Genomic DNA, 27,184 nt, shown 5'->3' on the forward strand with positions numbered 1-27,184 from the left:
AGGAAAGAGAAGCCACTCATAACATAATGTACATTTCAAAGAAACAAGGTCAAGCAATGGACAACATTTTATTAAAGGAAAATTACTACGAGTTGCCCAATTATGGTGAAAATATGAATACCATACCTCACACGGATATGTTAAGGAAGAGACTCACCAAACTACAAAAGGAAACTAGCGGTCACTGTGGCAATCGGGTATATTGTCATAAGATATCAAACAAAATGACTTACTCACTGAATCAAACATATAAACATTTCATAATTTGACAAGGGAATACAAACTATAGCCTCGGCACAGGTGGGTGGCCTTATGCAGACATAATATGAATCTGTACTGCGGATACGGCCAATGACTGCCGCAGTGGCTAGTGATCTGGAGATAGTTCTCCAGAAAAGCAAGAATAACCACCACTACTTTCGCCAAAGTACATGATGGGTGCGACTAGCTGGCTGCGAATGTTAAATCTGTGCAGTGACATCCTGGTGCAAATTAACTAGCTTCACGTCCCCCTTGCCGATGGTTCATGCGTACCACTGTTAAACTATGCGACTTTGAAAGACGGCTGCAGTAGTGGTTGGAAATTCTAATTCGGCCCGGTACTCTGCTCTAAGTCAGAGACATCTCCCTCTGTGCATATCTTCAACAGTTGCGTTCGCAGTGATATCCCTGCAGCAAGTGTTTCTGACTTTGCGAAGCTTAGCAGGTGTTGCTAGCATAGGAATCTCACCGGACAGCTGCAGTAGACCTTGAGTTCTCACCAATGATAATTTTACCAGTGGAAAAAGCTGCTATTGGAACTAAAAAAAATGCGAATATGTTCGTGTTTATTTAAACGACTGGCTGAAAAGTGGGGAACTGGCTGCCTCATTCTGTATTGCTCAGCACCTTTAAAAATTTTCCCAAAAATTGTGGCATGCAAACTTATGCGCCCTTCTTTGAACATGCAACTCACCTCAAACTCCAACAACCTGTCCTAAATGTAACTCACTCACACTCACTAGTCCATGGCTGTAAGCGGCTCATATCCATCCGCTATCAGTTATCCTTTCTCAATCACTCAATTAGCCCAGCTCATTTTCATTATCTCTTTGTCCCTCTCTTTGTTTCCTGTGTCCCAGTCGCAGTCCCCTTGGGTACTGTCCTACTACTACAGTCTCCTCTCTCTCTCTCTCTCTCTCTCTCACTGTCACTGTCCCCTCCTGCTCTCTCTTACTGCTAATACCTCATTCCCTCCTTTCCAATGCTGCTGCCTCTTCCCACTGTCACTACCTCTCTCTTCCTCGTTGTCGTTGTTATATACTCTGTCTCTCACTATCATTGGCTCTCATCCACTTCCACTTTCTGTTTCACTTAACTCCTCCCCCCCAGGCAATCTGTCCTTCACTCTTTTCGTAGCTCTGTTCTGTCACTGTCAACTGTGTTCTACTGTCACCGTATCCCTTTCTTTCTCTCGAACTGTCATTGTCTCCTTCGCTCTTTCTATAACACAACCACTGTCTACTATCTTCCAGTATTTATTACTTGTCAGTCTCTTTGCCACTGCCACTGTCTTATTCTCTCTCTCAGCATAAAAAGGTGCGAATATATTCGCATGCTAAATTTTTTAGATAATTTTTAAAGAGTCTGAGGAAGGCATAATGAGGCAGCTGATACCCCACTTTTCATTTAGAAGCTTTTAAATAAACAGGAACATGTTAACATTTTTTGTGCTCTGATAGCTGAATTTTTCCGCTGACTCCCTTCTTTTCCCTGCTGTAGCAGGGCAAGTAACACATATGAAAAGAAATGCATTGGTTAGTACAGTTTAGGTAGTATATTTATCTGAAACTGAAATAACTTAAAACTAATTTTACATGTCAGACCGAATTTTATATGCAAAAAAGTTCCGAATATGCTCCAGTGCTACAAAATGGGGTTGGCAGATGATAACGGAGACACTTTAGAGCATATTTCTCTGTGCAAAGTCACATTATAAACTACATTTCCGCCTCAAACCGGATTTTACGTGCGTATTTTACGTGTGGTAAGGTACCTTTGTAATTTGGAAACGGATAAAGATATGCAGAAAATTTTGGAGGCTGTTCGAGATCGTAACCTTAGGAATGCATCGTAAAAATTACAGCCAATTGCTGTCCATAGCCATCTCGGAATCCGTGTAGGGTTTTGGTACCAAATGACAAGTTTTTGGGGTGTTTCTCGATAAAGGACAAAGATTTTTGTAAACAGTGAGATGGCTCTTCTAGACAAATGCCTAGAGAATACAGCGCTAAGATTTTAGTATTTTGCTATGGTTATTTATTACTTAGATCCCAGCTCATAGCGGATTTTACATGTAGCATAGGCTAATTTTCGACCTCTGTATCTCGGAAACGGATAAAGATATCAATAAAATTTTCAAGGTAGTTCTAGATTGGAATCTTAGGAACATATCGTATGAATTTCAGCCATTTGCTGTACGTAGCTGCCTTGGAATCATAGGTTGGGTTTTGGTCCGCTGGTAACGACGAAAATATGGTAAGAAATTGTTTTTATGGGGTTTTCCGAGGAGCCGCCCATGAAATAATGGTGCTTCCGGAAGTCCCATCACCTACCGTTGACCAAACCAGATGCAAAAAGAGCCAACCGATTAGCTCCATTTGCCTAAGCAGGAGGAAGTGTGTGATATTCATGCTATGATCCTGTACTGTATGACAGTGACAAAAAGACGAACCTACTGTTGGGCATAAAAAGCCTTGCACCTATGAGCGTGCAGGAAAACACGCTTTCTGCCGAAATACCTGTAAATACTGTGAGCCCTTGCTCAGATTCCTCAGCTGCACAGCAGCGTCCAATGTCTAGCCTCGTGGTCTGAAGCGCCGTGTTTTATCCTGGCCTTCACATCTTATCTAGCCGAAAGGATTCCTTTTAGTCTCTCTCAAAAAGCAGTAAGTAACGGAACGCAGTCTGCCCTCTCCCGAGTTCCTGCTGCACGGACACGGGATGTTGCTATTTCCTTGTCGTATATCTGCACGGGGATGGTGTAGTATATCTACATATAACCTATTATTATCTAATTTATATTTTATTTTTATTTTTAATTTGATTTTGGGTTCCACTAGGAAGATATGCGAAGGCACATATCGTTCATAGATTTTACTAACGCATAAATGTAGCGTGGGATCCTGTATAATTATTGAAATTACTTAGACGAATCAATGCTCAAAAACAGTTAATTATCATAGGCTATCTACAGATATAAAAAAAACTATTTCGCCATTTTCAATACGTAAGGACCTACCTGTGATTTAATTACGTCTTACTGCAGGTCGAATCTGTGCCTTATTGCACGTAACATAAATCGCCTGATTAAATGGTTAAGTACTTTGAAAATGTCAGTTTCCTACAGATCATGGATGAAAGAAATAATATCGCCGATCTCCAGCGTCGCCTGTGGAAATAAAAGGATAAGAATTACAATCATTTGAAATTGCCGCTTAATGGCGGCCAATTGTCGCCGTCCAGCGATGTTCATCTTACTGCCGGCATGGCGACTGAAATTCTTTTAAAAATGATGGAATAAGCAAACGGGATATGTGGTGCATGTTATAGTTAAAATTAACAACAGCAATAATTTAGACATCTATTAGAGCTCAATGATCAAATAATAAAACATGTACACACCTTATCATATAGATGGCGCATAATGGCTTTCTATTCGAACAAGAACAAGCAAGAGAGTGTCTGGCGCTTTTGTTTCACGTCGATACCAAAAAGAACAAAGATAATGATAATGCTTATGTTACAGACAATAGATTTTCTTTGTAATCGCATTTTTCTAGACTTTCAGTAGAGTTTCTCTTACATATGACAAATATAATTGCTCAATATAGTGGAAAAATATTTAAGAATTTATAGTTTTCCAAATTTGGACCATGGGACGTCATAAGGCCCCCTGGAATGCCATAGTCACATGTTCTCATGACCGGGCATGACATTCCACATAATGTGCATGAAGCACTTTCCCTATAGTTTTTCACTTCGCATCACAATATTTAACATAATTCCAGTCATGGATGTCTACGATTGTCTGATACCTTGAGTTCACATCAATACATTTTACATCGTTCAACAAGGTTACAAAATTTCAACATCATTGGTACATATATTTAAGAAATCAACTTTATTTTACCAGAGATAGTCTGTTACTAACTGAAGCTACGGACATTTATTATTATCGCTCTCCATTCGGACGAGGGTCCTCAGAGAAACCGCAGAAAACCTGGGCGGAGCGAAACAGACTATCCTTAATCTCTATCTGTTTAGATAATTTGACAAACGTATGACGATGCCGTTGGTCGATGGTGTCGCCAGCTGGTAGGCGCCGTCGTCAGCCGTCGGATGTTCGTGGGACATTGCAGGTACGGCATCGCGTAGTCGATGCTGCGTCATCATGGATACGCCAGGCGGGAACGTTCGGAGCGTCGGCTTGGAGGGAGGCACCGCCCCCCACGTTGATGTTTGACCGCGCTACCGTCCGCCAAGGCTTCGTCGGTGTCGCCTCCTACGTTGTCGTCTCCCCAAACAGCTCGTAACGCAAAGGAGCGACCATGAAACAAGTTCGATTACGCGGTATTATTTGTTTAACACACAGATGGTAATTCGCTGTGGAAAAAAATGCACGCATAATTAGTCACTGCTTTTGTATAGTTCAGGGCCAGCTCTGGAACTCCACGTGCTAAATTCCAGTAATCACGTAGTCCTGCAAACGTGATTGATTTTTTCACTTCTTTAAATATTCTTAATGTTTCGCGCTATATAAGCGTCGCAAAGTCGTCGCACGCTGTACACTTCACGGTGTCTTAGAACGTTGACTATTCACTGTTCATAACCTGTTCTAAAAACATCATTCCGAGCGCGGCACGTCACTCGCCGACCACGTGTCCGCTTCGCGTTGGAATGTTGATTGTTGTGGCGAGTGAAACGCTGTCTATTCCAAATACATCGTTCGCACAGTTGCCTGAGATGAAATTATACAGTTTTTCCATAATCATCACACTGTGTGCATTTAACCACATCTATTCGTTAAGGACGTCCGCCAAACTCTGTACAAAGTACGGCGATCGTTCACTTAACACATCTGAGAATGGTTTAATTTCCAGTTATAAATTGGTTAACAAATGACAAAAGAAATGTTTTCTTCGTGTGATAAAACTATAAATTAACAACATTCAGATTTTTGAAGTTACTTGTACCGTGAAACCATTCTCCTTGCCAAATTACATGTTTCTGCGTCAAGTGGAAGTGCCATATAGGTTTTAACTTGTGAGTTTGCAAGAATCAAAATATGTTACATAAATCGCCATACCCTTTGCTTGCATTGACTTAGAACCTCAGCATTTTTGCACGACAAAAGGACTATAGACCTTAGTATGTGACAGAAATTTCAAATCGATAGATTTGTCCGTTCCTGGGAAATCGGATGTTAAGAACAAAGTGATAGAATCGTCAGATTACAATTGACATAAGTTTTTTCGTGATACATAATTACAAATTAATAATTTCGGATTTTTTCGTATACTTGTACTGTGAAAAATTTCTTCTCGCCAAATTTCATGATTCTGGGTCAATGGGCAGTACTCTGCAGGTTTTGATGAGAGAACTTGCGAGTATCAAAATATTTTACATAAACGACCGTATTTTCGATTGCATTGACTTAGACGATTCCCGTAACCAGGAAACCGTAGACGTTGAGATGCGACGGAAATTTCAACATGATGCATGTACCTGTTGTCGCCTGCCCGGTTGGCCGTGCGGTCCAACGCACAGCTTTCCGGGCGGGAAGGAACGCTTGGTCCCCGACACGAATCCGCCCGGCGGATTTGTGTCGAGGTTCGGTGGACCGGCCAGTCTTTGGATGGTTTTTAGGCGGTTTTTCAACTGCCTCGGCGAATGCGGGCTGGTTCCCTTTACTCCGCCTCAGTTACACTATGTCGGCGATTGCTGCGCAAACAAGTTCTCCACGTACGCGTACACCACCATTACTCTACCACGCAAACATAGGGTTTACACTCGTCCGGTGTGAGACGTTCCCTGGGGGGTCCACCGGGGGCCGAAACGCATAATAACTTTGGGTTCGGTGAGGGGTGGCGGAGGGGTGAAGTGGACTGCGATAGTCGTCATGGGGTTGTGGACCCCTGCGGCTGCGGCGGGGACGGAGCCTGTCCGTCGTTTCTAGGTCCCTGGTTAACATGTAATACATACAATACAATGTACCTGTTGTTTGGTAAAAGGGTTTTGAACAGGAGGACAGGCAGATAGACAGACAAACAGACAGATGGACAATAAAGTGATCCTATAAGGGTTCCATATTCACGGATTTTTCGCGGGACCCTTAAAAAAAAAAAAAAAAAAAGCTACAACGGATTCTATCGGCATATGTGGTAAGTTTGCAGCCTCTAGAGCACCTAGAAACTGTAGTATAGTGTCTTGTTTACAGAAGAGTTATAGTTCAGCCTGGAGAGAGAGTCTCACCTGGACCACCAGGCGCTTCCCAGGAAGAACCCTATAAACATATTAGTATGGTGCAAAGAGTCCGATATAACCGCAGCTGTAACCTCAACTGGTACGGTACCACGTCACGAACGCAGACACCATTCTATATGTTGCCTAGGGCTACTGCGACATCTGCAATCTAAAAGGCCCAACTTGATACCTCGACTTGATGATGGGCTATCACTCGCTGACGATTACGATTGTCTTCTTCGAACTTCAGTTTTTATGGAATCTTAAGTGACTGTAAAGGCTAACCCTGGAGTTGCAGATTTTTCCACATTCTTGACACACATCTGTTCTGGTGGGGACTGGCAGCGGAGCGTTGCTTATTTTCAGGAGTTACCGTTGTTTCCTAGCATTGAAGTTGTCAATTTATATTTCCGCCTCAGTTGCTCGAAGCGCTGAATATCTTCTCAAATGTTGTGACACCATGCTGGACGGTTAAGTGCAGTAGTTTCCCAGTTACCAGTTTCAATTTGACAGCTTTTAATGTTGTTGTTTAATCTTTGTATCGCTTCTGTGATCATTCTAGTTTTCTTTGGCCATTCTTTAGCCGGGAATACATAATTTGTTTTGGTAGGCGGTATTCAGGCATACGAACAATGTGGCCCGTCCAGCGGAGTTGATGCTTGATGATCATGGTTTCAATGCTGGTAGAGTTTGCTTCTTCCAGAATACCTTAGGTTTCTTCTCAGGTAGCTCTGATAGTACTTTTCCAGACATTGTATGTGAATTCTGTAAGTAGTCCATGTTTCGCACCGATAAGTTAGAGATAGTATAACGGTGACCTGGTATACATAGAGCTTGGTCTTAATGCTGATGTTATGGTCATGGGTGAAGACCCTTTCCTAAAGACGACCAAGAGCCGCATTGAAACATTTGGGACGTTCTTGGGGAGGGGGGAGGGGGGGTATGGCAAGTTGGGTGCAGGTTGGTGTAAGATCTGTGTCTTCTGTATGTTAAGGCTTAGACCATTGCTTGTGTATCCTTCATCAAATACATTTAGGATGGCTTTTAGATATTCTTCTGAGTTGACTAGAAAGACATTATCATCTGCATATTGAAGTTCAATAATGATCGTAGTGGAAACTTTAATTTTTGGCTCGTAGTCTTTTGAGATTGAACAAACCACCACCATTCCTCTAGTCTACTTCTATGCCCTTTGGCTGCTTCCCGTCTACAAGATGAAATGTAGTTCCAACAAATATTGAAAAAAAAGTGGGAGCTATCACACAACCAGGCTGCACACTCGTTGTGATTTCTACATTCTCTCCAGGGCTATTGTTGACAAGAACCAAGCCATTCGTGTTACTGTGCAGTAGTCCAAGGATGTTAATGTACTTCACATGACAACCTATTTTAGCTGAAATCTTCCAAAAGGCTTCTCTCATGACTGATATTGATTTGATGATGATTTTTTGGTTTGTGGGGCGTTCAACGGCATGGTTATCAGCACCCGTACAAATACCCAGTCTTTGCACTTTCCAGTCTCACCAATTCCTGAATGACTATCAAATGATGAGGACTACTCAAGCACTCAGTCCCCGGGCGGAGAAAATATCCCCCCCAGCCGGGAATCGAACCCAGATTCCCCTGACCCAGGGCCAGCAACGCTATGCAGTAGGCCATGAGCTGCGGATCTCTTGGCTGAGTCGGAAGTCTTGACAAGATCTATGAATGACATGTATGCAGGATGCTGTGGTTCTTTACACTTCTCCTGCCTCTGTCTGGCACAGAAAATCATAATTGTGGTACTGCGATTAGGCCGAAATCCACATTGTGTTCAGGTAAACAAACTTCAGCGAGAGGTATCAGGCGGTTGGATAGAATTCGAGCAAAAACTTTTCCAGCAGCAGCTTTTCTGTCATATTTTTCGTAGATGTTAACTATCACTGCATCTCTGAAATCAGGAGGAATAATTTCAGTGCTTCATATTTTGACAATGAGAATTAGCATTTGATCAGCAAGGATACGTCCATCTTCCTTGAAACATTCAACTGGGATTCCATCTAATCCGGCGGCTTTGTTATTTTTGAGTTGCTTAATAGTTTTCTAAACTTTTTGTAGACAAGGACCCTCGCCAAGAAGAGGTTTTATAGGTTCTTGGCGGAACTGTAGAAAGTGTTATTATTGAGGATATCTGGGATGCCTTGCAACGTGCTGTTCACGAAACATCTCCACCTCCTGGTACTCTGGACAGCTCTGCAAGGTACAGTGTCAATTGACTCCAGCAGTACTTCAGACATTAGTTGAGTCCATGTCACGTCGTGTTGCGGCAGTTCTGCGTGCTCGCGGTGGCTCTACAAGATATTAGGCAGGCGTACCAGTTTCTCTGACTCTTCAGTATAGATCACGTCGTCCGGTGTGGTTTGTGGTAACATCTTCTGTTGCTGGCCAAGCGCACGCTACTGGTCAGCAGTGTTCCGTGGCGGCAGACATTCGGTATAGACCGTCGTACACATTTTCCACGGGGTTTAAGTCTTCGCCATAGCCGGTCCCAAGCCCGGTTGAGAAAGAAGGAGGGGGAGGAGAAACACCTCTTTAAAAGACCTTATTCATCTAGCCCGGGTGGTAGCATCTCGTGAGGGCCCCATGACAGGGTACGGCGAAGACCACAACGGCGGCGACGGCGGAGAACATGAAATTCAGAACAGCGGAGCTGGCGGAGGGGCAACCCGTCTTTCCGGGGTTAATACAGATGGAATCCACTGTCTTGTATAGTTATCAATGCATACGCCCCGACCCTCACTTGTGAAGACGATGAAACGGAAGCCTTCTCCTCCCAACCTGAGTTGCTTCTATCAAGAATACCCCAAGCTGACAAAATTATTCTTTCGGGAGACTTAAGTGCAAGCGTTGGTAGAGACTCAACACTTTCCCCAAGTGATTGGAAAAAGGGGGTAGGGAAGTGCAGTTCTAACAGAACTCTTCTGCTCACGAAATGCTCAGAACACAGTTTAATTGCCCCTAATACCATCGTCAGGCAGAAGGATAAATTTAAAACCTCATAGCAACATTATTGAGGATGCTCATGTCAGGGCCGTTTGGTGGCCTGCGGAATTGTTTAAACTCAGAAGAGTGTTCCTGGAACCACTCTGTAGCAATTCTGGACGTGTGGGCTATTGCATTGTCCTGCTGAAATTGCCCCCCGTTGGAATGCACCATGCACCATGTCCATGGACATGAATGGATGCAGGTAATCAGACAGGATACTTATATACGTGTCACCTGTCAGAGTCGTATTTAGACGCATCAGGGGTCGCATATCAATCCAACTGCACGTGCCCCACACCATTACAGAGACTCCACGAGCTTAAACAGTCCTCTGCTGACATACAGTAGGCCATGCGCAGGGGCAACCGAGTTTGTTTCCATACCCGTACACGTCCATCCGCTCGATACAATTTGAAACGAGACTCGTCCGAACAGGCAACATGTTTCCACTCATCAACAGTCCAGTGTTGGTGTTGCCAGACCCAGGAGAGGCGTAAAGCTTTGTGTCGTGCAGTCATCAAGAGTAAACGAGTGGGTCTTCGGCTCAGAACGCCCATATCGGTGATGTTTCCTTGAATGGTTCATACGTTGACACTTGTTGTTGGGCCAGCTCTGAAATCTGCAGCAGTTGGCGGAAGGGTTGCACTTCTGTCACGTTGAACGATTCTCTTCAGTCGTCGTTGGTCCCGTTCTTGCAGCATCTTTTTCCGGCCCCAGCGATGTCGGGGATTTGCTGTTTTACTGGATTCCTGGTATTCACGGTACACTCGTGAAATGGTCGTAAGGGAAAATCCCCACTTCATCGCTACCTCGGAGATGCTGTGTCCCATCGCTCGTGCGCCGACTATAACACCACATTAAAACTCACTTAAATTTTGATATCCTGCAATTGTAGCAGCGGTAACCGATCTAACAATTGTGCCAGACACTTGTCTTATATAGCCGTTGCCGACAACAGTGCCGTATTCTGCCTGTTTACAATTCTCTGTATTTGAATACGCATGCGTACATGCGTACACCAGTTTCTTTGGCGCTTCAGCGTCCTATACTTATGAGGAAACGCTGTGCGTCCTGCATTTCCAGGTGAGAGCATCACTCCTGGTGTTGATCTTCATGGCGCTAGAGTAGTGATGTAATACACGATGAGTGCTACCGTGGTCCATGATTTCTTTTACGGTACGGTATACCTTGTATCTACATCACTGCGTCGCGTGTCTCGACGTTTTTGAAGGGACCTTTTAGTACTGTGTACACAGTATCAGTACACTCATATTTTTTCGTGTGTCTCACAGATCTGTTAATCTAGAAACATGAGCGTAGGACTATAAGTGCATTATGGTTGCCTCTAGTTTGGTTCATATGCTGAATCTTTAACGTCCACAATTCACTTATGTTAGTACAAAGTGACTAAAATTTTCACGAGTGTACTGAAGCCAACTCTGAAAATTTTTGGACAACATGGTTGTGGAGATTAAGCAGCGATTAGTATGATTAATCGATTATTCAAAAATAGTCTCAATCGCATTTATTATTATTATACCGCCAACCGGTTTCAGCCCGACGTAGTGGTCATCTTCTGAGCGTATACACCATTGGTCGACTGCTGGTGGTGTCACTCCTGTCTACATAACGGCAGGATACCATATGTAGGCAGGAGACTATATGTAGACATGAGTGACACCACCAGCAGTCGACCAATGGCGTAAACACCCAGAAGATGACCCCTACGTCGGGTTGAAACCGGTTGGCGGTATAATAATAATAAATGCGATTAAGACTTTTTTTGAATAATTGATCAACTCTGAAAATGTCTGCGTAGTGGAAGCCAATAAGAGTCCATTCGACGTCGGACTGTAATACAAAGTTTCCAGATATCTCTTCAGTCGAGTACAATCTAAGGCTCTGTAAACTCATGAGGAAAGCTTTTACCATAAGATACTGCTTTTTATAGAGTTTTTCTCTACTGGGGTACATTTTTTACAATAAATTTACCATTACAGCATCATTTCATCATCACTGTTGGAAATCAGAATGTTGGATTAGGATAATGGATTTAAACATTCGAACTCATACAACGTAGATGTATGCGACATGACTACAATGTTTTTATGAAATTTAATTGCTAAATGCTATGCTATAGTTGTAATCTGCGACCCCTCACCCCAAAGTACGGGCATAAAACGCAAATTTGATAGCGGTGATAGCGCATATCACAGGCTGCTCTAAAATTCCCCTTACAAACTTCTAGGACTTGTCAAGGGGACTGAGTAGAAAATATTTTGAACTGGAGCCCAGTCCAGAGACGTACCGTATCCGTGCTGCAACCATTCGAAAACATGTTGTTAATGCGGCCACTTTAACAAGTAACATATTACGAGTGACCGAGTACATCACTTCTTTAACAATTACACTCATTAATAACCAAAGAAACAAAGATGAAACTTAATCAGTTTTCACAAACTGCCAATAAAACGCAGCTTTGGTTCGCCTTCCCCAGAACATTTTCGTCGTATTCTTTCCAGTTTATGTTTTTCATAATTGTAATTCCTAGGTATTTAATTGAATTTACGGCCTTTAGATTTATTTGATTTATAGTGTAACTGAAGTTCAACGAACTCCTTTTAGCACTAATGTGGAAGACTTCACACTTTCATTATTTCGGGTCAACTGCCGATTTTCGCACCATACAGATATTTTTCTAAATCTTTCTGCGATTTGTTTTGACTTTCTGATGACTTTAGTAGAAGATAAACTACAGCATCATCTGCAAACAACCTAAAATGGGTGCTCAAATTGTCTCCTAAATCGGTTATACAGATAAGGAACAACAGAAGACCTATAACACTACCTTGGGAAACGCCAAAAATCTCTTGTGTTTTACTCGATAACTTTCCGCCAGTTACTACGAACTATGACCTCTGTGGCAGGAAATCACGAATCCAGTCTCATATCTGGTACGATATCGCATAAGCACGCAATCTGATTACAAGCCGCTTGAGAGAAACGGTGGTAAATGCCTTCCGGAAATCTCGTAATACGGAATCACTTTGAAATCCATTGTCGATAGCATTCAGTACTTAGTGTGAGTAAAGAGCTAGTTATGTTTCACAAGAACGATGTTTTCTAAATCCGTATTGATTATGTGTCAATAGACTGTTCACTTTGGATTCCTCCTATGGCCTTTCTCGAATACTGGTGTGACTAGTGCAGTTTTCCAGTTTTCGAGTACGGATCTTTCGTAGAGCGAGTGGTTGTATATGATTGCTAATTAAGGAGCTATTGCATCAACATACTCTGAAAGGAACCCAACTGGTTTACAGTCTGAACCGGAAGTTTACATTTTACTTTTTCCTTTTGAAAGGAGGGTTAACGTTCTGATCCACTATAAATAAGGTTCGATGTAGCGACCACCAAGTTCGGTGTACATATTGTACCTACGAATGATGTTGTGGTACACACACTCTATCACACCTTGTGTCTCTGAATTGTCCTGCAGGAACCACAACTCGGGCCACCGTATCTTCTTCTTTCGCCTGTTTAGCTTAGTGGTTGCACGCTTGCCTTCCATGTAGTGGGCCCAGGTTCGAATCCCGGCACTGTTGGAGCTTTTCTTCGCTCGTGGACCTTGTGTTGTGTTGTCCTCGTCATCATGCAACATCACCGACACGAGCATTGCCTAGTGTGGCGTCACCTGAAATGAAACTTGCATCCCAGCGGCCGAACTTCCCCGGGTGGGGGCCTCCCGGCCAACAATGCCACACGATCATTTCATTTCTGTTTTTCATTGTCTCTTTATACAGGTCTCAGAAACCAAACAGCAGAACAAGAAGTTCATCGGCGTCAAATCTGGTGATTGTGAAGGCCACACGATTGGACCACCTCGGTCTATTCCTCCGTGTCTGAATCGTTGGTACAGATGTTCCTGAACGTGCTATGAGATATGAGCGGATGTTCCGTCATGCTGAAACAGCATCCAACAACATGCCGGACACGTGTTGTAGGAAGGTCTAGTAGATGGGACCCGTGAGCTTGGATGGAAGCATCTACAGTCCAAAAAGATGACCATCCAAAATGTCTGCCCGCACATTAACACCAAATCTGTGTTGGAATCCCTAAACATACGTGGCATGTGAATGTGGGTTTTCGTCTGCCTGGACATGGCTGTTTCGAGAAATGGGGACACAATCCATGGTAAATTTATATTCTTTTGTGAAGAGAATGCGCCGTGGAAATACTAGGAGCTGGTTGATTCAGCGGCGCAAAAACTATGTATAGAACTCAATGCGTGCTGCAAAATCGGCTGGCATTAGTGACTGTATCATTTGGAGATGGTACTGATGTAATTGTTGGTGAAGCACAAAATAATAGACGATGCTGGGAGAAATATCTATAGCCCGCGCAATTTCTTGTGTACTCGTTGACCACTTCTCCTCAACTTGGTGCAGTACGGCCTCTTCCACTACGGGTGTGCGGCGTCTCCTTGGGGCACCACAGTCGCGCCTGCTGACGGTGAAAGTACCTCTTTCGCGAAGGTGCTGCGTAATTGTGGCGAAATGGGTATGTGATGAAGTCGGACGTTGAGGATAACGATCACGATAAAGGCGACGAGCAGCTCTTCCTTTACCGTTAGCTTCGACGAGCAGAAAGATAATGTCAGTGTTTTCTGCAAACGTGTGCTCTTGCACTCACAGACACGTGAATGAGACTCGAACTAGGTCAGAGAAGTAGGCAGACGTCAAACGACATCATCCGACCCGGCATAAGCACCCTCATCTATGACTACCCTGATGCATACCTACCTAGCAAACGTGTTTTCCAACGACTGTAGCACGGAAACGGTACATTTCCGGACATGGGTTCCAGTTCAAAATACTATTTACTCAGACCCATCTACAAGTCAAGAAGTTTGTAACGGCTCTTTTGGAGCATCCTACATACTGCAAAGACAATAACGTCGATGATTCATATTTTCCCCAGTAGACTTCAGTATTAACAGCTTAATACACGACTATACTAGAAGGCCTTAATTACACTCACAACATGTGACATGAGAGAATAATTATCTAGCCACACTTGCATTTATAGTTGATGCTGCAAAAGAAACATGTAGCCAATAATATCAAAAATTCTTGGCATAACGTATCAGTAGAAACGGCGGCAGTACTATGTTAATGATGATGATGATGAGCGTTTGGCGTCATTGGCCGGGAGGCCCCTCGCGGGGCAGGTCCGGCCGCCATATCGCAGGTCTTATTACATTCGGCGCCACATTGGGCGACCTGCACGCCGGATGGGGATGAAATGATGATGAACACAACACAACACCCAGTCCCTGAGCGGAGAAAATCTCCGACCCAGCCGGGAATCGAACCCGGGCCCAGAGGACGGCAATCCGTCACGCTGACCACTCAGCTACGGGGGCGGACTATGTTAATGATAAGAAGACTATTACTGAACGAGCGAAGCAGGTCAGCAAAGAAGAGGAATTGTAACTGTTGGCACTCTTGCGAAAAAAGCAGTTCGCAACGGGAGGAACAAATGTGATCAACAAGAACGCCTCAAGGCTGTGTAGCTTCAGTTAGAGACAAACAGAATCATAAGTTGCATTTTTCTACCGATACAAGGGATGATATGCAACCCACGGTGAACGCTATTACAGTGCGTCTTGCGTTGTATTGTGACCTTTCAGATACAGAACAGATCGCCTGACAAAAAAAGTGAAGCATCCAGAAGACATGTCAATGTAATCTTCATACAAGTAAATATAATCAGTGGGTATGTAAATTTCAATTCCCTGTGACAGGTACAACGGCCAGCAGAGTGCATTATTGTTGTTTGTGTTTAGGCCTGATAAGGGACACAACTGCGTCAGGTGTTGAGCGTTGACAGTGAAGGATACGTAGATGCTGCTACGCCTGTGACACAGCGTCATTAGCATCTGACAGAGTCTGAAAGGGACTTCATTGTGGGCCACCATTAGGCGGGCTGGTCGAATCGTGCAGTATTCAGATTTTCGGGGCATTTAGGTGTAACAGTGGCCCATCGTTGGAGTGCCTGGAAACGTGAGAGCAGGTATAACTGTTGAAGTTGGTGTCGACCGCTTCTGACAACCAAAAACAAAGATCGCCATTATGTGCACCAAACCCATCGTAACCCCTTCCCATCCGCGCCTACCATCCGAGAACAACCCATGTACTCCCTGCAACATTATGTCATCCCGCTCCATTGGTCACAGACTAGCAGCATTCGGAATAGGTAGCTACCGTTCCATTTGTAGGATGTTGTTAACAGTGCAACACAAACGGCTGCGTTTGGAGTGGTGTCGTGCTCAGGAACCATGGACTGTTTATGACTGCTGGCGTTGCATTATGTTCAAAGATGAACAGAGGCTCTGCACTTTCCCGTAAGATCATAGTCGGTGCATATGACGGTGACCGGGGGAGAGGTCGCATTCTTCCAGTGTTTTGGACAGGCACAGCCGTGTTACTACTGGCGCCATCGTATGGGGAACCATCGTACACTAAGTGATCAAAAGTATCCGGACACCCTCAAAAACATACGTTTTTCGTATTAGGTGCATTGTTCTGGCATCTACTGCCAGGTACTCCATATCAGTGATCTCAGTAGTCATTAGACATCGTGAGAGAGCAGAATGGGCCGCTCCGGACTTCGAACGTGGTCGGGTGACTGGATGTCACTTGTGTCATACGTCTGCATGCGAGATTTCCACACTCCTAAACATCCCTAGATCCACTGCTTCCGATGTGGTAATGAAGTAGAAACGTGAAGGGACACTACAGCACAAAAGCGTACAGGCCGACCTCGTCGGCAAGGGTACTACCTCCGGAGGAGATTGGCCCCTCAAGTGTGCGGGGTAGGTTTGCTTACTGGGGACACCATTTATTTGACAAAAATGGGACACCTTGTTTTCGTTGGAGAGCCTTTGGGCACAGTATGTTGGTCCTTGAGGCCCACAGTCTTGGTATTTTTATATATTTCATTGAAGCTTCGTTGTCCTGATGTGACTTTTTCTATTGATTTGCATCTCTTAGTTGTATTGTAGGATAGATAGCGGAACTCTCATTTTTTGCCAAGGGGCTGGTTCTACTGTTGCTAAATCCTGTAGTTGCTGTCTGGTAGGTCTGAGCCTTTCTATTTTCTCGATGAGTCGTCTTGTAGTGGTGATGATTTGGCTGTCGACGGTCGGCATGTTAAGTTCTTCATGTATGCGATTTGTCCTCGTCCATCTTGGTGCGTTAAGGATAAGCTTTAGGCATCTGTTTTGAAGTATTTGGAGTGGTTTCCTATTGGTTCTACTAGTTATGCCCCACGACGAGCAGCCGTAGAGCATCATGGGTATGGCTACTGCTTTGTATATGTTTAATTTTGTTCTTTGATACATTTCCTTGCTGGCCAGAAGAGGGTAAATTGCGTGGATGGTTCTTGATATGCGTAGACGTTTTTGTTCTATGTGCTGCTTAAATAGCATTTTGTTGTCTATTGTTACGCCGAGGTATTTGACTGATGTTGTCCATGGTATTTGCGTTCCATTTAGCTCAATTTGGTCGTGGATCTGTGGTCGACGGCGTGTAAATAGTATGTCTTCTCCGGGTTTATTTTGATCCTGTTTCTTTTGGCCCATTTTTCTGTGTGGTCCACTTGTTGTTGTAGTCTATTTATTGTCGTTGATAGTCGTCGGTGCGTTTCTAGGAGTGCCGTGTCGTCTGCAAATTGCGCTATTGTCGAAGTTTCAGTTTTTGGGATGTCATTTACGTATACTGTGAATAGGGTCGGCGAAAGCACCGAACCCTGCGGTATTCCTTCCTGTAATATTTTTTGAGCTGATCGTTTGTTATCAATCTGAACAAAACATCTTCGGTCGTGTAAGAAACTGTCAATCATTTTAATGTAACATTCAGGTATGTCGGTCTGGTCTTTTAATTTCGTAATTAGGTTGTCCTTCCACACTTTGTCGTATGCCTTTTCGACGTCTAGGAAAATTGCGGCTGTATATTTGGAGAGGTTCATGTTTTTGGTAATGTGTTCTGTAATACGGAGGATCTGGAGTTCTGCTGACAGTTTTTCTTGGAATGCAAATTGTTCTTGTCGGATGATGTTGCCGTCGAGAAAGGTTGTCGGATTCTTGGGAGCAGGATACGTTCCAGGAGCTTTGACATCGTTGGGAGTAGGCTTATCGGTCTATAGTTTTGTGGTTGCTTCAGGTCTTTTCCAGGTTTGGGGATAGGTACTATTCTGGAAATCTTCCATGCTTGAGGAAAGTAGTGGTTGATTAAACAGGCGTTGATGATTCTGGTGAGAAGGACAAGAGGTTTTCTTGGCAGGTTCTGGAGATGAATGTTGGAGATGAGGTCCGGTCCAGGAGCGGAGTTTGTGCCAAGTCGGTTGATAATTGTTTTTATTTCAGCTGGAGTGGTTAGTTCTGGTAGATCGCGCGGAGGTGTCTGACGTTTATTCTGGGCTGTAGTTGTTACATGTTGTTGACATTGCAAAATGTCGGGTTGTAGGTTTCCAAGAGGTTCTATTGTATTTTGTTGTTCATAGGTGGCTGCAAAAAGTTCTGCCTGGCTAAAGGCGTCGAAGATGAGATTGTTATTGTGTAGTGATGCCGGTTTGTGTGTTTTCGTGCGTCGCAGGTTTTTGATTAGTTTCCAGTCGTCTGTACTTCGGAGTTGTAGAGTGCTCATGCGGTCTTCCCAGACTTCGGCTCTCCATTCCTGTACACGGTGATGGATTTGCTTTTTGAGTCTGTTTAATTGTCTTCTGTCTTCCGGATTTCGAGTGTGGAGCCATCGGCGTCTAGCTGCGTTTTTAAGGTATTTGAGATCTTGTATGAGTGGTGGCAGATTGTGAGCGTTTGATTCGGTAAATATTGTAGTTGTAGATGCTTTTTCATATACTGTCTTAATTTTGTCTGTTAACGAGCCGATAGCTTATTCTATTTTTTGTGTAGTAGTTAGGTCCAATGTGGGACGAATGTTGTTATTTAGCCGTCTGTGGAATTGGTCCCAATTTATAATGGTTTTGTGTCGTGGGTGAGGCGGTTCTATTGCATTACCGATGTGGCTGATTGCAGGTAGGTGGTCAGAAGTGAGATCTTGAAGGGTTCGGAGATGTAAGTCAGGATCGAGGTTCTTGGTTATGCAGATGTCCAGGACGTCGGGTTGCTGGCGGTGATTGAATGGAATGTGGGTGATATCTTGAGGAGCGGAAATTACAGCATTCAGTCTTCCTTGTAAATTATATAGCGTGTTTCCGCGTGCATTGTTCCGTCGTGAATTCCAGGTAGTGTTTTTAGCATTTAAGTCGCCGGCCAGTGAGATTTTGTTGTTGTTGTCGAATATTTGAAGTAAGTCGTTTTCTTCGAGTGTTGCTCTGGGGCTGAGGTATGCAGCCACCAGTGTTATTTTTCCTTGAGCTGTTTCTATTTTAACTATTGTGGCTTCTAGTGGTGTCATTTGTGGCGTAATTTCAGGGTTATGTCGTATATGAGAGCGAATGAAGATGGCCGTTCCGCCTCCCTGTCGGTTTGTTCTGTTTGTTCGGTGGCATAGCATATTTCGAAATTTAAATGATTGTGATGGACGTAAATGAGTTTCAGTGGCAAATAGTATGTCGATCTTGTTCTCTTCAATGAATTCGTTTAATAAGTCTTTTTTGTTGTGTATTCCTGATGCATTAAAATTACAAAAACGGAGGTTTTGGGTCTTGGTAGGTCTAATTTCCATTTTCGGTGACAAAGAATTTCATTATTCCACCGACAATTGCCATTACTTTTGATACTAAGTCTGGTGCAGTCATGAATTGCTGAAATGTGGTGGTGATGATTGAAATGATGTTCGTCCACTGTGAATTTTTCCAAAAGTTTTTCATGTGGTTTAGGAAGTCGAGGAAGGAAGCAGGTCCGGTTGATTGGTTTGAGGTTGAATTTGTTGTCTGATGAGTCTGGGCGTTTGAAGGTGATTCCTGGTTTGTCTGGAGATTTGCCCATGTTTTGCGTCCTCTGCGGCTGGCTTCGGCTGGAGTTGGCATTGGTGTGTTTTTTATGGCTGGTTGAATTGTTGCTACTGCGGGAGTGGTGGTTCTTGGTCGTTGTGCTTGGTATATCCGGATTGCTTTTTGGAATTCTTCGCAGCCGTGAAAGGATGCGGGGTGGCCGTCTTGTTTACAATTTACGCAGTGTGAGGTGGCATTTACTGGGAGGCTGCAATCTCGCGCTCTATGTGCGCCACCGCAGCGGACACAGCGAGTAGGCATTGAACAGTAGTTTCCTGTGTGAAAGAATCCCTGGCACTTTTTGCATTGAGGTGGACCGTCTTTGTTTTGATATGATTCAACTGTTACCTTCGTGTCAAGTACGTAGCGGACGTGGTAGATGGCGTCGTTTTCAGGTTTTCGGTCAAGAGTTACGCAGAATACATCCATGGGTGTTAGTTGCTTCGTATTATTGTCTCTTTTCTTGTACTGGTGAATGTTTCTCGGCATGAAGTTGAGGTCTCGTAGGTCCTTGTCTATTTCTGCTTCTGTGACTGTTTCGGGTAAACCTTTGATTACAACTTTTAAATGTCTTTCATTCTGTGGTTGATGAGTGAAGTTGGAAATGTTTTGGTGCTGGTCCTTCATTGAGTCGAAATGGTATTTGATGGTGTCTCCTTTGTAGATCGCCTGTATTGGTCCTTCCATATGCTTATTTAGTGCAGCATTGAGTGTTACGTAATGTCCCTTGTATTGAATAGTGATGGGCGGGATTCTCGGTTTCTTGGGGATGGCTTGAGGAGCAGTAGATGATGATGGTGGTGGATGGGTTGCAGTTGATGGATTGATATTACTATTGCTTCGTTGAGGCGGAGGTGCAAGAGGTTCGAAACGGTTTTCTGTCTGGATGGAGAATTGTTTGTGCGGTGCAGTGTCATCTTCTGTATTCTTTCTCTTCGCTGTTTTACGTGGGGGAGGGGTTTGGAATTCCCCTTCCCCATCGTCTTGTTCCATCTCTTCTGTTTCAGATATTTCAGAATCAGAAGAGTGGTAATATTGTGAATAGTTGTCGTCGTCGTATGTATGATTGGTGTCTTCATTTGTTGAGTTTTTATCTGTGTCCTGTCGTGGTGCGTCGTGATTGGTTGGTTTGTCATTACGGAGACTCGCCATGTTGCTGTCTTGTTGTGCTTGTTGTAATTTTTTAATTTGTTGTCGGAGTGCTTGTTCTACGTCTGTTTCTTGTACGGTGTTGGTATTAGGCTCAGACCTACCCGCGTGCTCTGCCTCAGCCCTATTGCTAAGTCTTTGCCTCGAAGGCCGCGGACGTACAGCTCGCGGGGGGCCGGCCTGCTCCCGGTCGGGCCCCCGCGTCTGAGGCCCTGGGTCTTCATCATTCCCTGCGCTACTCATTTCAAGCCCCAGCTAGTCCAGGGACGTTCTCCTGCTTCCTATTGCGCCCTGTCACCCTGACGACACGACAATTTCGCGCTACGTTCACCAGGTGCGAAGTAATAACGCCGCCCCTTAGTGAACGTCACACAGCTCGCGCTGCTCGGAGTCCGATGAGACTGTATCAGGATCAACTGCAACAGGTGGGAGGTGAGAATTCTTGGATTTCATGGTCGAGTGGCTGCTCATTATCCACACACCACGGTGGTAAATGCCAAACGACGCTTCGCTTGATTTAAGGAGCGTAAACATTGGACGAATGAACGGTGGAAAAACATTGTGTGGAGTGACGAATCACGGTACACAATGTGGTGATCCGACGACAGGGTGTGGGTATGGCGAATGCCCGGTGAAGGTCATCTGCCAGCGTGTGTAGTGCCAACAGTAAATTTCGGAGACGGTGGTGTTATGGTGTGGTCGTGCTTTTCGTGGAGGGGGCTTGCACCCCTTGTTCTTTTGAGTGGCACTATCACGGTACACGCCTACATTGATGTTTTAAGCACATTCTTGCTCCCCACTGTTGAAGAGCAATTCGGGGATGGCGAATGCATCTTTCATCACGATCTAGCACCTGTTCATAATGCACGGCCTGTGGCGTAGTGGTTACACGACAATAACATCCCTGTAATGGACTGGCCTAAACAGAGTCCTGACCTGAATTCTATAGAACAGCTTTGGGATGTTTTGGAACGCCGACTTCGTGCCAGGCCTCAACGACCGACATCGATACCTCTCCTCAGTGCAGCACTCCGTGAAGAATGGGCTGTGATTCCCCAAGAAACCTTCCAGAACCTGATTGAACGTATGCCTGCGAAAATGGAAGCTGTCAAGAAGGCTAAGGGTGAGCCAACAACATATTGAATTCCAGAATTACCGATGGAGGGCGCCACGAACTTGTAAGTCATTTTCAGCCAGGTGTCCAGATACTTTTGATCATATAGTGTATATGATTCAGATCACGGTTGGTAATGATTGAGGGAATTCTGACGGCACAACGGTACGTTACATACATTCTGCGTCCTCATGTGTTACCTGTCATGCGACAATACTGTGGTGCCCGACAGAACAGGTGTGTTACCAATTCAGACGTCAGTTCCGCCCCAGTGCCAGTATTCGGGAAATCAAGGATCAGTTACAACAGTACTGGTCCTGCTTACCTCTGAAGAGGATGCAACGACTTTATGATACCCTTCAACAACAGAATCAGCGCACGCAGGCTAGAGCGGGTGCAACATCATACTGATAAATGGGCTGATACAGCCAAGTTGTTTGTAAATTTGACTCAGTTTTGCAATCACTGGAGTAACATCAAGTACTGCCTCAACCAGTGAAGTGTTATTTCGTTTTCTCTTCCCCTTCTGGGCGCTTCATCTTTTTTGTAAGTCAGTGTACGTACATGGTCTATCATTGTTGAGGCTAATGTCATACACACGTATAAACGAAGCTAAGAGTATGCAAATAAATCAAATTAGCTTTCTACAATAGCTCATAGTAATAATATTTACAAAAACCATGGTGTGGAGGTTCTTCTTCTTACTATAAGTCTAAGACATTGCATCTAACTTGAACTCCTTTCTTTTCTTATGGCCAACGACTTGAGGAAGTAGAAGAATTCGAACATTAGACGTCTAGATTCTCGGTGGTGACCAACCGCAGGAGAGAGCAAAGTTGAGCTGATTGCACAAGTTCACACCCTAAAGTTTAAAATTTTAAGAACATGACTGTATGTGTGGTGTGGTGTATGTGTGTGCGTGTGTGTGTGTTTGTGTGTGTGTGTGTGTGTGTGTGTGTGTCTGTGTGCGTGCGTGCGCGCGCAGAGTCCAACATATTGTTTTCCAACTTTGTCATTTTAACTGGCTGAGTGAAAAATGTACAGAGATAGTAAAAAAGGACTGAAAAGTTTGTCGTAAGCAGTCTGTAAATGACAGTAACTAAAAATTCCTAATGTAATTTACACTGAAACGTGAAAAGCAAATGTGTAAATTAATACGGAACTGCCCTCAAAAGGAAATTAAAGATACCATTAAATTTTTATAAGCCTTGAAGCTTCTTGACACCGTATGTCTCCTGGAGAATACATTCTTAAATCTATGTACCTCAGTAATTCGTTATAACGGTGAAATTAGGCGAAATGGCTTCATCTTCTGCTCATGGTTCTTCAAGTTCGAGCTCCAATCGTTAGCTTTGCTTCATAAAGAATCGTTAATTAATACATTTTAGAAAGCAGCACTGTAGCAACGTTTTGTGCACGTACCTTTTCACTATCATGATATACGCCCATTAACGAAGGAGGCCATTGCTTCGAGTTCGAAGAAAACCAGGTGAACTTGCCGGATTGTTCTGATCGAATACCAAAACTGAATTCCAGCGAGTACCTTTTGAATGGTGTATTAGATGTACGTCATGTCACTTCGCTTAACAAGAAACAGCTGCTCATTATGCGCCGTAAAGGGTGGTATTATCTGGAAAAGCCCTACAGCACACGCTATTAGCTACATGTTTGACGTCCTTCGAACGACCAACAGTTAGTGACTTACGCCACACAGGGTTCGTGTTACAGAGTGGCTTCGATGAAAACGAGTCCCCAAGTGAATACCATGTGAACGGCTTTGATAACCTGAGTTCAATAGACGCAGGAACTTATATATTACCCTGAGCTATGTTTCATGGTTTTAAAGAGACCCATTAGTTCTATTGATCGCTGGGGCAACATATAGATCCTTCTGGAATATGTTAGACGGTAATGTGCTTCATCTCTGTGGCATGTTCTGAATGGGGTTCTGAATGTACTCGTTCTAGTGCTCGAAAGTAGGGTTATGGCACCTTCATTTGAATGATTACCGTGTCACCAGTGACTACGGAAGTCCAAAGCATCAAGTAGGAAGCGATACGCACAACCTATTAGTATGAAATTTATTAAACCAACAATCACGCATCAGTCGTTGTTACAGGAAGAGTTTGGAAACAAACTGCACCGGTATTTTATTGGTATTCAGTGGCAGAGCTTTAACGAAGGCTAAACATAAACAAATATCCGGTAATTGACATTCGCCTCGTATAAACGTTCAACGTAATGCTGCAGATTAAACGCCATAACTTTCGTTGACACAGGGTGTTCCGAATAACGTATAGTTAAATCAGTCTTCGTAATCAAAACCCAGGAAAATGTACACAAATACCAGATGAAAAACTGTACAAGCTGTGTTCTTTTCTTCATGTGAAACAAGAAGCATTGGTTAAATTTATTGTTGTTAACGAGGCATGCCCGTAAAGCAATATCACTCAAAAGCCAATGAAGTTTTTTCGATACTGAATTATTAACTCCTGTTAGCTCAAAATGCTATTATGTACAGGAAAAGTTTAAGCAGCTTAATTTCACTGCAAAGATTACAGAACGACGAATACAAAGAGTCTAACTGATCTGTTTTATTCCGAGTAGTCTTTGTGTGCGCCAAATATAGTATCTCTGTGTTGAGTGAAGAGAAGTCGCTCCTCCGTTCCAACACTAGGAAATGCTTTACATCTCATGATTTCCGGCATCAAACATTATTTTTCAGTGTTGTGTGACGATGGAGCATTGTTTAGATTGACGGCAGATCCTGTTAATGGACGCTACACAAACCAAAGTAAGTCGTCAAATTTAGCGCTTACTTTTTGAGAGATGTTACCACAAACTGTCAACACTGTGCTTGAGTGATTATATTTGTATGGTTTTCCTACCTATGTTAATTTCCATGAATCATAAGAAAGTACATAGCAGAAGTTACTAATACCTATACAGTTTCCGCTGCTGTTTTGATTCGAGAGAGAGAAGTGATACCTTCCCAAAATTGAACCGCAGAGCCACTTGAAGAAATATGGCAACCAAATGACAGATTGCAGTATTTCTTCAACTGAGTTAATGAAATGTAGTGGTGTTAAATCACTATTACTGTAGTTCATAGAAGCATAGAAGTAGTCAGAGAAGCATCAAAGCAGTATCTGTAAATAATAATAATTAGCGTGTAACTCATTAAAACGATAATTACACTCACTGTTAGAGTAAGAGTTGAAACAAACTCACAGATAGTTTATCGGTACTCAGTGACAAGACTATCACGAGGATTAAACATGAACAGAAATCCAATAATCGATGTTGGCTAGAACGAATCAGCCTGCATAATCCCAGTGGAAATTAAATATAAAGCTAGTACGATGTAAATAAATAGAAACTTCAGTAGCACTTTGAAACAGGAGTATGACTGAATCCTGGAAAGAAATAGCAAAATAGGATATTTAAATTTCACATAAAAGCCAATCAGATGTATACGTATTTTGGTATTCCATGGTTGTCCTATTCTTAATCGCAAGTAAGAATCTGGTGCTTTGGGTTTACTTAAACCTCACAAATGCTCATATCTGATACCTTTGGATGCCTGTTCACTCTTTAATTACTGTGATGCTCTGACTAATAGTAACATTTATTACTGTATGGACAATATTAGGGACTGCTCCATCTGACACTATGCCTACAAGGGGCTACAAAACCGTTTCCTAAACCGATTTCACAATACCGATCGTGGTTGGTCACTTGAAAGGTCCAAAATAGATTCTGTAAATCCGTTTCTAGATTCCAGTTTCCTGCTTCCACAATCGGCTGATATTAACATGACACAAGACATTACTTTAATGTCGTATTGGAAAAGTCTCTTGAATCGAGATTCTCTACCATAGATTGTGTGTCATCGCTGTAAACAAAATCGATACTGACTCCGTGACAATCGCGGCTTCGATATATATCGCTTGCAAGCGCTGATGGAAATTACCGACACATACGAAAAAAGACGTCATTTACGTTTTTAGTTTGCTTCTACACTCCTTTTCCACAATGAAGAATTGTTTCCCACAGTGTCTATACACGCCAGCCACTTGCAAAAAAACTGCGTGCGTTTTGCGACTGTTTCTGACAGTTTTCATTGAAAACTGAATGTCATATTTTAGTAGTCTTATAGAGATAATTGAAGCCTCGGATAGTATTATTCTCACGTAACTAGATTTAGTGCTGTGCAAAATTACTTAGGCTTCTGTTGGGAGTACCATCTGCTGCCGACTTACGACATTAGAAATTGCGTGGATTATAATTGTCAGCCGAGTGTCAAACTGCGTTCAAAAGTTAGCGATTTTGACTTCTCAATGTTGTACCAAATGTCAAAAAATAAAAGATAAAGTATGAGTGAAAACACGTGGTTCGACACTTGCAAATTGACAATAGAGCAGAGTAGCATCTTGGTTTCCTACTGTGCTTAAAGAACACTCATTGTGAAACATAGCTTCACAAACTGAATTACCGACTAACAGTGTTTGTGATTATTTCGGTTTTTGCTTATTGTGACTAATGACAGTGCTCCTATGAGCGGTGACAACAAGATTTTAGAAATTGATCACAACTCTAAATATGGGAAAGGACAGCTCCTCAAGAACTAAACTAAACATATTTGGGTGTTTAGAGGTATCTAAAGACAATTTAAAAAATGCTTCATTGTTAAATTCATTCCAGGAAAAATCGAACTTTAGTGCCTCTTAGTAAGAACTTTATCTTGCCTAGAACCAAAGCGATAGCAAATGGCTGTAAGTCGTATATACACTCCTGGAAATTGAAATAAGAACACCGTGAATTCATTGTCCCAGTAAGGGGAAACTTTATTGACACATTCCTGGGGTCAGATACATCACATGATCACACTGACAGAACCACAGGCACATAGACACAGGCAACAGAGCATGCACAATGTCGGCACTAGTACAGTGTATATCCACCTTTCGCAGCAATGCAGGCTGCTATTCTCCCATGGAGACGATCGTAGAGATGCTGGATGTAGTCCTGTGGAACGGCTTGCCATGCCATTTCCACCTGGCGCCTCAGTTGGACCAGCGTTCGTGCTGGACGTGCAGACCGCGTGAGACGACGCTTCATCCAGTCCCAAACATGCTCAATGGGGGACAGATCCGGAGATCTTGCTGGCCAGGGTAGTTGACTTACACCTTCTAGAGCACGTTGGGTGGCACGGGATACATGCGGACGTGCATTGTCCTGTTGGAACAGCAAGTTCCCTTGCCGGTCTAGGAATGGTAGAACGATGGGTTCGATGACGGTTTGGATGTACCGTGCACTGTTCAGTGTCCCCTCGACGATCACCAGTGGTGTACGGCCAGTGTAGGAGATCGCTCCCCA

This window comes from Schistocerca serialis, chromosome 1 (assembly GCF_023864345.2).
Source record: "Schistocerca serialis cubense isolate TAMUIC-IGC-003099 chromosome 1, iqSchSeri2.2, whole genome shotgun sequence".
In the NCBI taxonomy this organism is placed as follows: Eukaryota; Metazoa; Arthropoda; class Insecta; order Orthoptera; family Acrididae; genus Schistocerca; species Schistocerca serialis.